Source organism: Pinus tabuliformis, chromosome 4_1 (assembly GCF_031772625.1).
Source record: "Pinus tabuliformis cultivar Carrire ecotype Pingquan chromosome 4_1, CPIR1, whole genome shotgun sequence".
Classification (NCBI taxonomy): Eukaryota; Viridiplantae; Streptophyta; class Pinopsida; order Pinales; family Pinaceae; genus Pinus; species Pinus tabuliformis.
This window is the reverse complement of record NC_142303.1, coordinates 567,276,756-567,293,515: the sequence shown is the minus strand read 5'-3', so window position 1 is coordinate 567,293,515 and position 16,760 is coordinate 567,276,756.

The window sequence follows — 16,760 nt, the reverse complement described above, 5'->3', positions numbered from 1 at the left end:
GCTTATCCTGTATTTAAACGCACAGAGCTCTCGTTGGGACGAGAAAGAGCACCCAAGTAGGGAAACAAAATCCAAAATGAACACTGCAAACTCACACCTCTAAGACTTTCTTGGGTTATTCTCACCGAGAGGATGGAACCCAATCCTACCAGAATTGTAAACAATAAGAAGAATGGGAAATTGCAGACAACCCAAATGAAATTTATAGCATTTGCCAGACAAATACCTCATATGGTGGAGTAGAGACGAACTAAAGCCTCTAGATCCCAATGCAGCGCCATCGTTTCCCTGAGAGGAGAGAGAGCTTCAATTACTTATAGTGAGGAGCTGAAGCGGTTGGACAGTCTAGTCTAAGCCAAGGGGAGTAAATGCAAGACGAGGATAAGAGGGCTCACATGGTGAACAACTTCAAATTCCTAAGATAATCCTTGAACCAAGAACTAGACAAGAATACTCCCACGCTTAACTGAGGATCCGGCACAAATAGCTTAACGTGAAAGAGAGAATGTAGTTCGTGTGTGAGGAGAGAAAGGTAGTGCTTCATCATGCAAGCTAGCGGGGAGGGACGAGGTGATCTCACAATGATACCAGCTAGCTGGACAGGAGGGTTAGAATTAGTTGCCTTGGGATTAGGGAAAATATACAATAAATTCCTTGGGTGGATGGGGCTAAGGGAGGGATACATAAAGGGGCTAATCATGGGGCTAGTTAGGGAATGGGAAAAAGGCCAAGGACCTTATTAATTTATGATTATCCTTCACTATTATCTTTCACTTAAGGGACAAGCTATGTTTGCCATCGAGTGAGCTTCTGAGTTGAGGTTTTTGAGAATATGTCAAACTCACAAACTATCAAAAGTAAGGAGAATACTTTGAGCATGTTGGAGAGTGATTTTGATGATTGTCTTAAGGGAGGTGGTTCTTAAATTTCTTATTACAAGGAAGGAGTTTCCCATATACAAGCCACAAACCTCAGCTTGATTATTGGTCCTTTTATCTAGACCCGAGAAATACTTATTCAATATTATTCCTTCAGGATTATAGAGAATCTCTCCCCTCCTATCACCCCTATAAAATCTAGTATTATTATAAACTTAATAAAATTTTATAATATTATAATCCCAAAATAATAACTTAACATAAATCTACCTAAAACTTGAATAATAAAACTTAAAACAAAAGTAATAAGCATAAATAATAAACTAATAAAACTTTAAGCAATAAACTTAAAAATTTAAAACTAAATTGATAAACCTATATTTTAAACCTAAAAAAATAGACCTAAAACATAATCGGGTGTATATGGCGTAATAAACCTAAAACCTAAAAAATAAAACATAATAAACCTCAAATATAAAATCTAAAAATTATAAACTATTAAAATCTAAAACCTATTGCTCTAATACCTAAATCTAAATCTAGTGCAGTATTTGTCCATTAATCCTAAAATACAATTTCAATGAAGTTTTAACGAGGAGAAAGAAAAAACTATGCTTTATTAAGATAAAAAAAGTCTAAAAACTAAAAACTATTAAAATCTAAAACCTATTACTCTAATACTTAAATCTAGTATAATATTTGTCCATTAATCTTAAAATACAATTTCTATGAAGTTTGTGATTAATCCGAAAAAATCTCAGATTTAACAAGATAAAAAAATGTTTATATAGTCATACTTATAATATATGTGCCATAATAAGAATATAGCAATATAGCCCACACAACATACAACCACTTATCAATCTAACCAACTAAACACACAGGCTTAAAAAAAAGTTACATAGTCAAATGCCCAAACAACTGATAGTCACTCATCAATCTAACAACCACAAGCCTGCATTAAAAACCCTTAGAATATGTTGTATTTATCAAATGCCCAATGACGGGAATCAGACCATTACAAAACAAGTGAAAAACCAGCATATAAATATGAATGTTGAAAGAAATGACAAACTTATGAATGTTGAAAGAAATGACAAACTTACAAAAGACCAAAATAAGTCCTCCCACAGTGCAATGTCATGGGAAGATGCAAACTAGGGAATGAAGAGATTAATGTCAATGAGATATATATCCAACCCCAAAGAGATTAATGGAAAACATAAAAATTCAGTAAAGAGAATCAGGGAAACAAAACGAAAATGGGAAAAAATCATAAATTTATGCCCTTTAAAATGGACAATAAGTTCCCCTCATTGATTGTTTAAATTAGACTGGTTTTCTTGCCTCTCTCTAAAGGAATGAGGGAATACTAAGAAAGTGGCACATGGAGATTTATATAATTCAATATATTAGTTTTTAATTAATGCTCTGGTCTAAGTGGAGAAAGTTTGAGTGAAAAGCACAAGTCTTTGCCATTTATCTTCTTTAACTGAAAATTGTGACTATTCGTTATCTCAGCTTTTCAATTCAGTCCATCTGATTAAGACACAGGCGAAGAATATTCCGAATTAATTAAATCATAGTCATTTAAACAAATTTTTTATTTTAAAATTTTGAAATTGTTACATCCCAATTTTAATATAAACCACTCTTATTAATATAAACCACTCCTATCACTATAATTACGTAGCTAATAAATATTTATTAATAATAAATATTAAAATATTATTTTCTAATACATTTCATATTATTGAAATAGAAATAAAAATAAATGGTAAAAATTAATTAAGTGTAACTAGATTTTTTTAACTATGAAGATTGACGCTCATATTACCATGAAGATTTTTAATTTGTAAATAGACTTTGTTGCAATCCATGGGTCAATATTATGGTTTTATCAATACCACATGCCCAAAAAACCATTACTCATTTCATATGAGAATTTTTTTTAATTTAATAAATTTAATTAAAAATGCATCAATGGTATAACTACTTTTGAGATAAATCTCAATTTTGATTTATGATTTTTACTAAGAATATTCTAAAATATTCCACGGCGGTTAAATCCTTAAAATCCACTTAATAATTATTGATATCATTTTTGGGAGATTAATGGAGAATAAGTCATCAAACTCTAATCATATCCATGAGTATTGGTCTCAGCTAACCAAATTTTTCATGATTTTGAATAGATTTCAATTACCTTTAGATGAGAACTAGGACATCCTATAGTAATTCTTGTCAAAACTAGAGGAAACTTACAAGAAACCAATTTTTAGCATAAATGATAGACAGAGGTCAGGGCAGGCCCTCATCTTGACTCCCATGCATTTATCCCATTTTTAAGTCCTGGACAAAAGCTAGAAAGAGATTGGAGACCTCTTAGAACACCTCTTTTCATCACTGCAGTTTGAGTTCTATTTTGATGGTGAATACCTTATTTATTTTTGTTGCCTTCTTCTTCTCTTTTGTGGCCTAGATGATTGCCTAATGGCCTTGGAGTTCTCTGTTTTGATTAGGTTTCTCTTAGGCACTGTCATTTTGGGTTTTAGCACACTTTTTTCCTTTCTTCCTTCTTTTAGCAGCATTCTGCCTTCCTGTAGTAGTCATTCCTTCTTCCTTCAGAGTCTTCTAACTGTATGGGAGTGAAATGAAATGATGAAGAGGGATTGGATGATGATGCTAGGGCTCAAAGGGAGTAGTGTAGGTTTGTGAAAATGGAGAGGATGTTCTTCTTCCTTTTTTCTCAAGAATGAAATGGGATCGATGAATGATGAATAGATAATGAATATGAAGTGGATGGAGGGCTTGGAGTGTTGTGGTGACTTGGCCTTTGCAGAAATTTCTTCTTTTAATTATTGTCCTCATTCCTTCAAATCATCACCCTTCATAATTTGATTTTTCAACATTGCATGAGTGAAGGAGTGAGCTGCAATTAACTAGTTGAAGGCGGTTGAGACTGCTGACCCATCCTTAGCTTATAAAACCTCATCTCTCATGCATTGACAACAAATTTCTAACTATAATATGCTCAAGAGAAGAGGTCAAGAATATTGCATACCTATACCTACCTGATGGTTGTTGGAGAGACATGCATGTTGCTACTGAGTTGATGTTGATGTGCAAGTGTTGGATGGTGATGCTGATGATCCTGATGCTGCTGCTAATGTCTAGAGGAGCTTCTTTGACCTCTGGATTTCCTTTAAAACTGCTCACTGCCAATCCTGTAGGTGTTGTTTTGTATCCTATTGGTAATAAGACAACAACTTTTTGTCCATATCTTCCAAACTGTAGACTGGATTGAGCTGAAACATTTTGAGCATTTTTCCATCATCTTATGAACTTCCCCATAGAAACATTTTGGTCAATGGATGCACGGATCTCGAGAAAAGCTAAAAATGGCTTTAGGTGATGGAAGCTGATTTCTTGGAAACCGTGCATTGGAATTTGTTGAAATTTTTGGGCATGTTACCATCGTCCATATGCATCTCCCCATGAAACAAGATTTTAAATGGATTCACAGATATTGAGAAAATGCAAAAATTGATGAAGGTCATGGAGGCCAATTTCTTGGAAACTGTACAATGAAATTTGCTGAAAGTGCTTGAGCATGTTACCATCATCCATATGCATCTCCCCCTGAAACAACTTAGCAAATGGATGCATGGTTTTCAAGTTATGGCAAAAACAAATTTATGCTCTATGTATTTTTATATCTTGTAGTAAAACAGAGCATCATGTAGTTTTTTAGGACAGCAAGCAAATTGAATGGTAAAAGCTTGAGAATGATGGGTGGATGGTGAAAAATAGATGAGGGTGATGGATTGACATGACCTTGGCCTTGTTGGGGCATTTGAACAAAGGAGGAGAAAGTCAAAATTTGACTTCTTTTCACTACTCTTGACCAATTTTCCTTCTGGTACCAACTTGTTCGTATTGCTTGCAGATGTTGAAGAGTACATGCATTTATCAAAGAGATGCATGGAGCAAGGATTTCTTTTATTTCTTTTTCTCTTTTTTTCTTCTAGGCCTACTAGCTACCTCAATGAGGTTTTCAACTAGTAGGTCTACCTAGGTGCCTCAAAGGAGGTTTTCACATAGGATCTTCTTTTTTCTCTTTTTTTTTCTTTTCTTCAATCCATTGACTGCCTCATGGAGGCTTTCAATCAAAAATCCAATCTGAGGTGCCTCCAAGGAGGTTTTCACCTTATATTTTTATTTTTTCTCTTATTTCTTTTTATTTTTATTTTTTTTCTTTTCTTCTACCCTACCCTAGTACTTGAAAAACAAAATTGCTTCAAGTATAAGAATACTTCCAATGGAGCCATGTGCACATCATGATTTCAGACAAAATGATGTGGAGGCTTGAAATGTATGCTTTGACATGTACCTAGATTTCAAAAACCAAATGATTTGACTTTGAAAGGATCAAGAATATTTGAGGAAAAGAGTGATGCTGCAACTTAGTGACTATCTGGAACCTTATTTCAATATAGTTGTGATGCCCCTGGTCCACTTGCTGATTTGAATCATTTTTCATATCTTCTTCTACCATGGCCTTCAAATATTCCTCTTTTTGTTGATTGTTCTCTTGAATACATGGAGGATTTGATGGTAACCATGAGGGAGCTTTCTCAATCTCTGATTTTGATGTCTTCTCTTCATCAAGTGCAACCCATGATTCTTTGATATTCTCTTTTGAATATTCTTCTTCTGCATGTAGTCATTCAATGATATCAAGAGAATATCTTTTTTTCAATACTCTTCCTTCGCTATGGTGAATACCATTGAGCTCAAGAGTAGATGTTTGGAAGTGTTGTACCTCAACATTGTAAGTGGGCTAAACTACTTCAATGTGTGGGTTTGGAAATGGTGGTACAGGTAGTTGAGTGAGAGTGTAAATTTGAGATGGATATGAATGGGGTTGTGGTTGTGGTGGAGGTGAATTGTAAGGGTAAGATGAAGTTTGGTATGGAGGATATTGAGGAAAATACTAAGGATACTGTGGATGGCTCCTATAAGTTCCTTTCCAACCTTGTTTCCAAGATTGGTTTTGGGGTTGAGATGGCTAATGTTGCTAAGGAGAGGTTGTGTTCCGATTACTTTGAGGTGGATGTGCGTAGCTTGAAATTGTTAATTAGGCTCTTGCATCATATCACGCTGAATAGGCTCCCATGGTCCTCTTGGAGCTACATAACATTACTTTGGCAATTGACTTGCTCCATTTTCCTCTTGGTGAACTTCCTTCAACCTTGGTAATGAGGAGCAACATTTAACATCATGTGATTTTGCAACACAAATATCAACATTTTCTTTTCCTTCATCTTGCATTCTTAACATTTCTAATTGTTTTGTTAGATTGCTAAGAATTTCTATTTTAAAATTATCAAACAACTTTACAAGTTTAGCTTGACTTACCGACCTTGATGCTGATTTACCTACTCTTGCTTTTCTTCTTGATATGTGCTTGCATGTTTCAAAAATTTCCTCAAATGATAATTGATATACATCACCTCTACTCATGAGATTAAGGAGATCAATCCACTCATCCCTAATTGTTCTAAGTAAGAGGGTTTTTAGTGTGTCAGATCCTAAATGATGTAGTTTTTCCCTCTTAACATTATACATGAACCTCTCTGTTAGATCCTCTAGATTCTCATCTTCTCTTTGATTCATTCTAAAGATTTCTTCCTTAAGATTATGGTCTTTATAATTTTCTAGAAATATCTTGTGCATATCATTCCATGATCTTATTCAATTAGTCCCTAAACTCATGAACCATTTAAGAGCTATATCCTTCAATGTTGCTGGAAACAATCTCAGTTTTTTAGTTTTTGATAAGTAACCATAAGATTTACAAACAATTTCAAATTCAAAGAGAAAGGTTTCTGGATCCTCTGACCTTAGACCATGAAATTTTGGAAGAAAAGATGGAGGGATGTTCTTCATTTGCACACTACCATCAGTATCTTGAATGGGAAATCCAAGAGGATCTTTTTCATTGTCATCATCTCCATCCATTTCTTCTACATTCTTTGCCATCTTCTTCTTCTACCTACAAAAGTGAATGGTGATATGGATTTTACTGCACCATGTGATCAAATGGAGGGGTGGGTTGGTGTTGGAAAAAAGTTGTTTTTGTTTTTATGATTGAATGAAAACTCTAATGCAATGCAATTTTCTATTTTTGGAATGAAATATGCCTAATGCAATTATGTTTTGTTTTCGCAAAAAATAAAAAGAAATGAATCAACTAGGGAAGAAAACAATGCATACTTTGACACCTCCCCAACAATGGGGCCAAAAAGTGATGAGCTTCAGTATTGCAACAAGAATGCTGCAACTTCCAAGGCTATCGACTTTAATTATCAAGCTGGGGTTCGTATAAACTTAAGAGGTATTGGCATTATATGTGCAGCATACATTGTGTCCTTCATTTGCTATCATGATGTAATGGAGTGCATGTACTGAAGTCAAATCCTAAACTAATTGCATAAAATGAAATGCTCGAAATGGAACCTTAACCTATTGCAAGAAATAAAGTACAAGGAAAGAGAATGAAATCAAATGCTAAAACACAACATTTTCTAACTAACTCCTAATAGGATTTGCTTCAAAAGAATGCTAAGTTAACATGTATGCAGTCCTACTGTCCTAATCATGCAGATTCGAACCATCAAACCTTCTACTATTGTGCATGTAAATGAATAAAATAAATTTGTTTTCTTTTTGTCTTCTTTCATGTGAGAGTGTGAAAGATAATCTCTTTTGGTGATGTGGCAGGTGGCTTGGAGATGATGGTGAATGTTCAGAAGGTTTGGGAGACAAGTAGGGACCCGTTACTAGCTTCCTAGAGCATTTTCCCTCAATTCAGCCTCAAAACAGGCTTTCCTACACGATGCTATAGTGATTTCCTACAAGATCCCCTAATATCCTATAGGATGTACAAATTTACTAGAATTGATCGAATGGCCAAGAAAATAAAATACAAATTGGATGGGACAAATTTTGGTATTAATTAGGATGTCTTAGGTCCCCATTCCAAGTTGAATCACTCAAAAATACCTATGTTAACCCATGCAAAAAAAATAAAAAAACATTACTAGTTGAAAATCTAGAAATTCGAGAACTAGTGAGCTAGTAAATCTAAAAAAAGCCTAAACAAATCAAGTGAAAATTAAATGGGGTAATTTTGGTTATGAACTAGAATGTTTTTGTGATCTAATGCAAGTGGAATCAAGTTGATTGAATCTCGTTAGCATGCTCTAAAAAATAGCAGAAATTTACTGTTCTTTGCCAAAAAGGAGGTCCAACAATCTAGATTTGGGAATAAGAAGACTAATCCAAGAAGTTCAATGATTTCTATGAACTCCCAAAGATTTTCCAATGATAAAATAGTGCTTGTGATCCTGAAAAAGAACTTATATCAACCATTTAACTCAATCCTACAACAAGAAATTATTAATCCTAAAAGCAGAAATAGAAAGACATAAAAACTAGAGATGCATATGAATAAGCAATGAAAAGAAGGCAAGAAAATGATAAAAAAGGGCTCCAAGGTTCCTAGGATGGCCAAGCCCAAGGAAACTTAGAGACCTATGGAAGAGAACAAGATTTAGAAGCTGAAAATGACACCAATCTTCATTATTTTCATCAATAGAATTACATCCCTGCAAGAAAATACAATGGAGTTGCAAAAATACAAACTCTCTCCACAATAACACTAATGAAAATATATCTCTAGAGGAAAATTTGACTTGTTTCTTATAAAAAATGATTAGGAATCATTCCCCATGAATGGAGGAAGTTTTCCCCACCGAAATCCCTTGATTAGTGGATCTATTCCCTTGATTAGTGGAACACATTCCTAGATTTTCGTAATCATTGGAGTTCCACAATTTGTGTCATAATTCCAAAATATTTTGTTGACTTATTATTTATTATTGATCCTCCAGTAGTAGGGAACAAGTCCCTAAATTATCTCCTCCTCCAACTCTTCATAATCTGCCCAATATTCTCATAATATTCCACAAAAATAAATAATATTAAGCACAAATATTCAATTATTCATAAACCTTCCTAATGAATATATTAAAGTTAAAAATAAATTATCTAATACAAAAAGAGAGGTTTAATGTGCTAAAGGATGGTCATAGGCCTTAATTTATGTTTTAAATTAGAGGCATAGGCCTTAATTTATGTCTAATTTAGAGGCCCATCAGGATGAAGGAAAAATGATGAGCAATGGGAGTAAGGAGAGTTTTCTGAGAAGAGTAGTGAGGGAAGAGTTGAAGAGTGTCCAACAGACATCCTGTGCGAGAGAAGTTATAGTGATGAGGATATGTTGTTATGAGCAAGGAGTAAAGAGAAGCTAGATGAGACAAAAGAGAGTATGTGGCACAACAGTGAACTAAGAGAAAAAGGTGTTTTTGCAACCAACCAATTTCGTATTTACTTGTAATTGTATATGCCTCTATTTTTAGTTTGAAAATTGAATGAAATAGTAGAACAGTGGAAAGAACAGGTTGGTGCCTGCATTCAAAAGAGGTTGGTGCCTATTGGCAAGTTGGTGATTGCTAAACTAAGGGGGTCGGTGCCTCTTGTGAGTGGGTGCTAGCAAAAAACTGATGTAATTAAGTTGGTCCTTAAATTACATCATAAACAAACAAAAAAATGGTGGTTTTTTTCCTTCTGGGTTTCCACGAGAAAACACCAGTGTCAAAATGTGTATGATTCTCATGTGATTGGTTGTATGAACATATGAATTCTTATACTTGCTGCTTACTTTCCTTACGAATAAATACCCTCATAAGTAACAGAAAATAAAAAGGATTGAAATGATATTCAGGAAAAGGATTAAAGAATATCACTATTATTGATTCACCTCCCCCTCCCCCCAGTGGTTCCTTATTCCAACAGTTTGACATGCCAAATATTTCCTTATTCCAACAGTTTGACATGCCAAATATTCATTTATAGTTGGATTACCTCAGTGTGCAGTAGATCTTGTAGCCTAAATTCATCTAGACCATTGAATTGGAGTATCCTCTCAAGTTGTGCTACAATGAGGTCAAGCCTAACTGAGATGTCATCCTTAAGTTGTTGTATTCAAATTCAATAGACAGCAAGGCCTTCTTCCCATAGACTAGTTCGAATGGAGTGATAGGTAGTGGATGTGTTGTGCTTGATGTGGTGTTACTTCATGATATCTTCAATTAGATTTGATGTAAATTGTGCTACTTTATTGATAACTAAATCCCTTGGAAAACCAAACTCGTAGAAGATGTTCTCCCTCAAAAATTCAACCACCTTTTACTCAGTTTCTTCCTTTACTCCCTTTGTTTCAGCTCATTTAGTCAAGTAATTGGTGCACACAATGATATATTTCTTTTGTCTTGATGGGGGTCAATAGGTCCAATTAAATCCATGCCCCACTTCTCAAATGGCTCTAGAGTCACTTGAGGTTGTAAGAGAATTTCATCCTTGGGTGTGGGCTTACCCATCCTTTGGCACTAATCACAATTGGTGGTGTACCTCCTTGCATCTTAATGTAAAGTGGGCCAATAATAACCTGATTGTAGAAATTTGAAAGGTTGTCCACTTAGCAAAAATGTGGCCCCATAGGGTCCATCATGGCATGCTAAGAGGATGTCAAAGACCTCCTCTTCCCTCACACATCTCCTCATGATCTAATCTAGCCCTTATCTGAAAATATTTCCCCCAATCCAAATGAATGGGGCACTTTTCCTGACAATCTTGCTTTTCTCCTTAGAGGATGGATTAGGAGGGAACCTTCCAGCAACCAAGTAGTTGGCTTTATCAACAAACTAAGGAGAAAACATTGATATGGAAAAGAGATGTTCATTTGGAAGTTGATCATCCACAATTTCTTCCTTTTCTGTATGTAAGGTTATTCTTGAGAAGAAATCTACAACCACATTCTCTTTCCCTCGTTTATCAATAATAGTCAAATCAAATTGTTGCAATAATAACAACCATCTCTTTATCCTAACATTGACATCAATTTTATTCATTAAATACTTAATGGTGCCATGGTCACTGTGAACAAAATTTGGAAAACCAGTGATATAATTCCTAACAAAATTTGGAAAACCAGTGATATAATTCCTAAGCTTGTTCAAAGAATTTACCACTGCCAAGAGTTCCTTTTCAATGATTGTATAGTTTGACTCATCTTTAGAAAGGTTCTTACTGATGAAATAGATAGCATAAGGAAATTTGTCTCCCACTTATTCTAAGGTAGTGCCTACAGCTTTGCCTGAGGCATTTGCGTGTATATGGAAAGGTAATTCCCATTTGGGACCCTTAAGGAGTGGTGCAGTGGTCAGCATTTATTTCAGTACATCGAAGGCTTCTTGAAAATTGTTTGTCCAACAAAAATCTGAATCTTTAGCCAACAATCCAAAGAAGGGTAAAGCCAGTTTACTAAAATTCTTTAATGAAACGTATATAATACCAAACCACTATGAGGAAAATCTTGACATCTCTTTGTTTTTTAGGAATGGGGACCCTTTTGATGATGGAGATTTTGTTTGGTCGGCATGTATCCCTTGGCCAAGGAAATTCCCTGCATTCATAAAAAAATCACATTTATTGGGACTTAATGAAAGATTCATTTCAATGCATTTATTTAATACTTTGCAGATATTAGAATGAGATTCCTTGAAGTCACATCCATAAGGGGTGAAATCATCCATGTATATCTCAACAAAATCATGAACAAGTTTAGCAAAGACACTTATAACTGCCCTCTAGAAAGTAGCAGGGGCATTGCACAAACCGAATGGAAGGAATCTATAGGAAAAGGTACCCCAAGGATATGTAAATGTGGTCTTATCTTGGTCTTTAGAGTTGATCTGAATTTTCTTGCATCCACTAAACCCATCCAAGAAGGAGAAGAATTTATTTCCTCCAAGGCCATTTAGGACATGTTCAATGAAGGGAAAAGTAAAATTGTCCTTCTTTGTAGCCTTTTTAATTTCTCAGTAATAAACATAGATCATCCACTTCCCATTCTTCTCAGGGACTAAAATAAGAGGTGGCACCCGCTCACTATTTGAAATGGGATACATGAACCCTACACCTAGTAACTTTTTCAATTCTTCCTTCAAAATGTCTTTAAGAGTTGGTTCATCCTTCTCTAGGGTTGGTGCATAGCCTTTCATCCCTCTTTGATGTAAATACAATGAGTATAGAATGATGGATGCACACCTTTCAATTCCTTATAATCCCAATCAAAATCATCCACGTGTTGCCTCAACACACTGCAAAATTGTTCTTCCTACTTAGCAAAAAGAGAGGGGTTGATCTTTAGAATTCTAGATGGGACAATCTCCACAGTCACGGTATATTCCAGGCTAGATTCAATCGATCACAGATCAATCCAAAGACTAATCTCAAATTATTTCATTAGTTCATCAACTAGTATAACAATGGGAGGCTGATTATGTATGATATCATTAATAAGGTCATCTTTATCAAGCTTCCCCCCTCCTATAACAGTGTCTAGAGTGAAAACTGGGTAGAGGGATGTCTAGTAAAATTCTTCCTCCTTCTCATCCTCTAACCATAAGGATAAATTATGCTCAATAGAACGTTGAGTAGGAGGATACAACACAAGTTGTTTTGATAACTGTCCTTTCTTAATAGCCATGTTCCCAACCCTCCAACTAATTGATGAGCACCAGAAATGGGTAATTATATGGGTTCATTTAGCCTCCTAATTTGACTTAATCCACCATTATCATTAGTTTATTGCATGCTTTTGATTAAATTTATGCTAATAAAGTGAACTGGGTTAGTCATTATGCCAAAAAGTCTAATGTGTGCTTTATGCAGATTTTTGGTTAATTTTGAGACAAAATCAAAGGTTTAATGAGCACTTGGCAGCCAAATTCATGGAAGAACACAGGAGAGGATTTTTAGGAAGGTGTCCCCTTCATTTATGAGCCCTTACCTCAAATTCTCCATCAAAAACTCAGAGCACAAGGGGCAGCCAAGCAAGTCAAGAAGGACTGCTGTTAACTGCAAGTTTTGGCAACCGAGTTCCTAAAGTTTAGGAGGACTGTTGGGGTCCTCAATTTGTATAAATAAGAAGGCTTAGGGCCTTCATTGGGTTAGTCAGGAGTTAGTCAGATGTTAGTCAGATTGTAGTTAGATTTTAGTCAGTAGGTTAGTCATTTTGTTAGTCTATTTTCGCACTTTAGTGCAGCTCTCTATCAACACATTTTCGAGTTTTTTATAAACAGTTTTTGGGATATAGCTATTATTTTTTGATCAATAAACATGAATCCAGTTTTTCACTAGCTTTGATATTTCTTAGGAGGCTGTAGCTCTTGGGTTTGGCCCCAACCCAAGTGTCAGTACCTCCTTTGTATACTTTTATGTGTCTTTGCTACATTCATAGAATATTTTCTGTTATTTAGGTTAAAATCTTTCTTTGTTACTTAGGTTGTTTTTGATGATTAAGATAGTTTTTCATGCTTCAAGTTGATTTGACAATTTGGTAATAGAAAAGATCTACAAAAGGGCCACCAAGAAATTCTTGATCTCATCTCTTCCTCCTTAGGACCATGAGGTGAGACCAAGGCATACTTGCTGTTTTTGGGAAAAGTGTCTATTCAGAACGACCCTATCCCACTGGGTTGTGATAGAGACCTCAGAAACAAACAGGGAAAACTACTCTTGTATTCTCCTTTATGAACTATAAACGAAGATGAATAGGATGAACCAACCTGTGTCTTGCGCTAGTCCTTTGATCCAATCTCTCTTCTCTTTGACAGCTTCCAGCTATCTGCTCCCTCACTTGCCCAGCGTCACCAAGTTCCTGCAAGTTCACAGAAGAAAGAAACTACACAAAGACATGGATTTATGTTCATAAAAAGCTTAGGATCAGATTTAAGCTAAACATACAAATATAACACACATCAATGATATACAAGCATGTAGGAGAAACTCAAATAGTTTTATTGATAAAAAAAGAAGATCCAGGAGGAGTTACAACCGATGATTCTTGATCCAGCATCAAACTCCCAGCATAGAATCCCTTCTTCACCTCCAACAAAGCATAAATCACCCAATACTCTGATATCTATCTCAAAACCAACAGCAATTCTCTGCAATGTACAAAATTCCAGCCTCTGGATCTCTTGGTGAGGGATCCATATATAGATGTATGCAAAGAGGATGAGTCAGCTCATGAATTGATTAGTGGCTTCTCTCTGTCAGTTCTTGCTTCCACTTGGAGACTAAGAGCCTCTTACTCATCACTGGTCGAATTCAGTGAGGCAAGTGTCATTGGAGAAGATTATGGAAGCTTCCATTGTCTCTCCACCTAGTGGAATGACTCTGCCACTTGTCATTTCCCGCTCAACGCACCCTGGTAGTGCATTCAAGTGCGTTGCAACGCACCTAGCCAGTGTATTTGGGTGCTTTGCAACGCAGCTAGCTAGTGGAGCATCTGAAATGATCCTGATTTGACTAGTTCTGAGCAGTTTCTGGTGGAGAACTTCTGGGAGAAGCTGTAATTTGTTGACCTTGTTTCTTTAGGAGCTGGAACAACCATTTTAGGGACTTAGGATCCCTTGGTTTATGGAAATTTCATGCTTATAGCTGTAAGGCACAAAAATGTCTATAACAGTTGCCCCCTAAAGTATGAGGCCGCTTATCGGGTGAAATGCTTTATTAGGAGGATCCGAAGTTCTTCTAATGCTGGGGAGGAGACCTGTAATAAGATACAATACAATACATTATTTTCATACTGTTTTCATGATCTAGCTGAGGCGGGCATTCCCATGCTTAGCTTTATAAATTCATTTTCATGTACATAGGACAGACAATCGTCTGATGGTAGACTGATGATTCTGATGAAGTCATCATCCTTTTGGTAGGATGATTATCTGTGCTACAATGCTGTACATTTCAATGTCTTTATTTTTCCTGAATATATATCGCAGCCCGGATGGATGAAATTAGATCCGGGGTCTTCAATCTCGTCCGATCTTCACTCTAAGTACAAGTCGATCCATGTGAGAAATGTTTTGAAGTCGAACATGGAAAGACATCGCTTGATTACCAGTCAATGATGTAAACTGTTAACAAGCGTGAGAGGAATCACCGATAATGATAATGACCCTCAAGGTACTGCAGTACAATTCACGTGGTGTGAATGAAGGACTTGGCGTCGAACACCACGCAAAATCTTTCGGTCGAAGGTCATTGATGTATACCTGTCGCCGGAAGTGAGAAACTTGCCATTGAGGCATGCAAGCTTCAAAGTACTGAATGGGGTGTTCCTAGATCAACTTCTTGGATAATGAACTGATGTCGACAAGAAGCGATCCGTCAAAGGAGGGCCTTAATGAATCCCACATCAATGACACGGAATGGAGCAAATGATTTTGATGGAGGTGAAAACAATTTGGTGATATATGGTTCAGGGTGGCGGTCATGAAAGAATGAAGTATAATGTATGGTAGTGGATGGGACACGGGTGACTTCTCTGGATGACTTCTCTTGAACATGTCGGAGACACTTATGTGATGGATCGGTAGCATTTACCCCAAATGTGGATGGTATGGTGTGACCATGGTGATGTGACCGGTGAATGAAACAACCCAACCCGACTCTGGCACGGAGTGGAAGTGTCATGTTCAAGAGCGACTTGCTACCAATAAAGTTTCTTTGAGTTTTCTTCCCAATTTTTCCCCAGTCATTGCTGACCAGTACCTCTTTATTTTTGTCAAGCTTGAGGAGGACAAAATATGCTTGTTCTATAATTTGCCCTTCGGGCAAACCCATCGCTATGTTTTAATGAGCCTAGCGATAGTGAAACTCGTTCTCGCCTAAAGACAAGTTTGTCGCTATTAATATTTTTAACGAGTCTAACGACAAAGATAACTCGGTCCTTTTCATTTTTAGAGAGTCTGAAAAGGTACGTAAAGGTAACTCCGAAGTTCCTTTTTCGTCATCTAATCCCTTAAGTCCGAAAAAGTATAAAACAATACAGAAGGGATGAATTTTCGATAGTTTTAACGAGCCGAACAAAACAAGCGCTCGATATTTTTGTGCAATAATCCCTCAGGTCCAAAAAGATTAAAATCTAGAGGAGGGATGGCACTTCCGGTCGCTTTAACGAGATGGAAGGCCAAAACTCGGCAATCTTTTCATATTTTACGAGTCAGATGAAAAGAGCTTAAAGAAGACTTGTCTTTTGAGGAACGAGTGATAAAATGGGTAGCAGCTGATTCCAGGTAAGGTTTGGAATTTTCCAATCACGGCAGTGTCACAAGGATGGCTAGTGAAATCACTCTTCGGAGCTGTTCCTCAAAATGGGTAAACAATCAAATGGAGGTGAATGATCGGCCAATGGAAAAGTGGAAGTGATGGTGCAAACACGACCAAGGCTTTAATGGCTGAAAATGCTTCATTCACGGTGGTTATTTACGGGGGGGATAGTTCATTTTTTAACGAGCTTAAGCGCGGGTGGAAACTTTTGCTCGGTCTTATGTTTATTTTTTAACGAGCTTGAACTATTTGCTAAAGCTGCTCAATTAATCCAGTCATATGATAAGAATGTCTCATATAAAAACGACAACTTTTAGATTTTTGCCCCACATCCTTTCTTTATGCAAGTTTGGTGACGACTAGTCCTACGAGTTTAAAGGTTTAGAGGTCCTAAAAATTTAAAAAATAAATAGCCGCCCCTCGCTTGCATGCCAAAAGGTTTGCATGCCCTCAGGTATAAAATAGAGTTTCAAAGTTACCCCTACTTTAGTCCGTCAAAACATTTGTTTTACCGAGAGAGGCCTACCTCTTATAGGTTACCCAAAGATTGTTCTATTCACACAGCAAACAAAA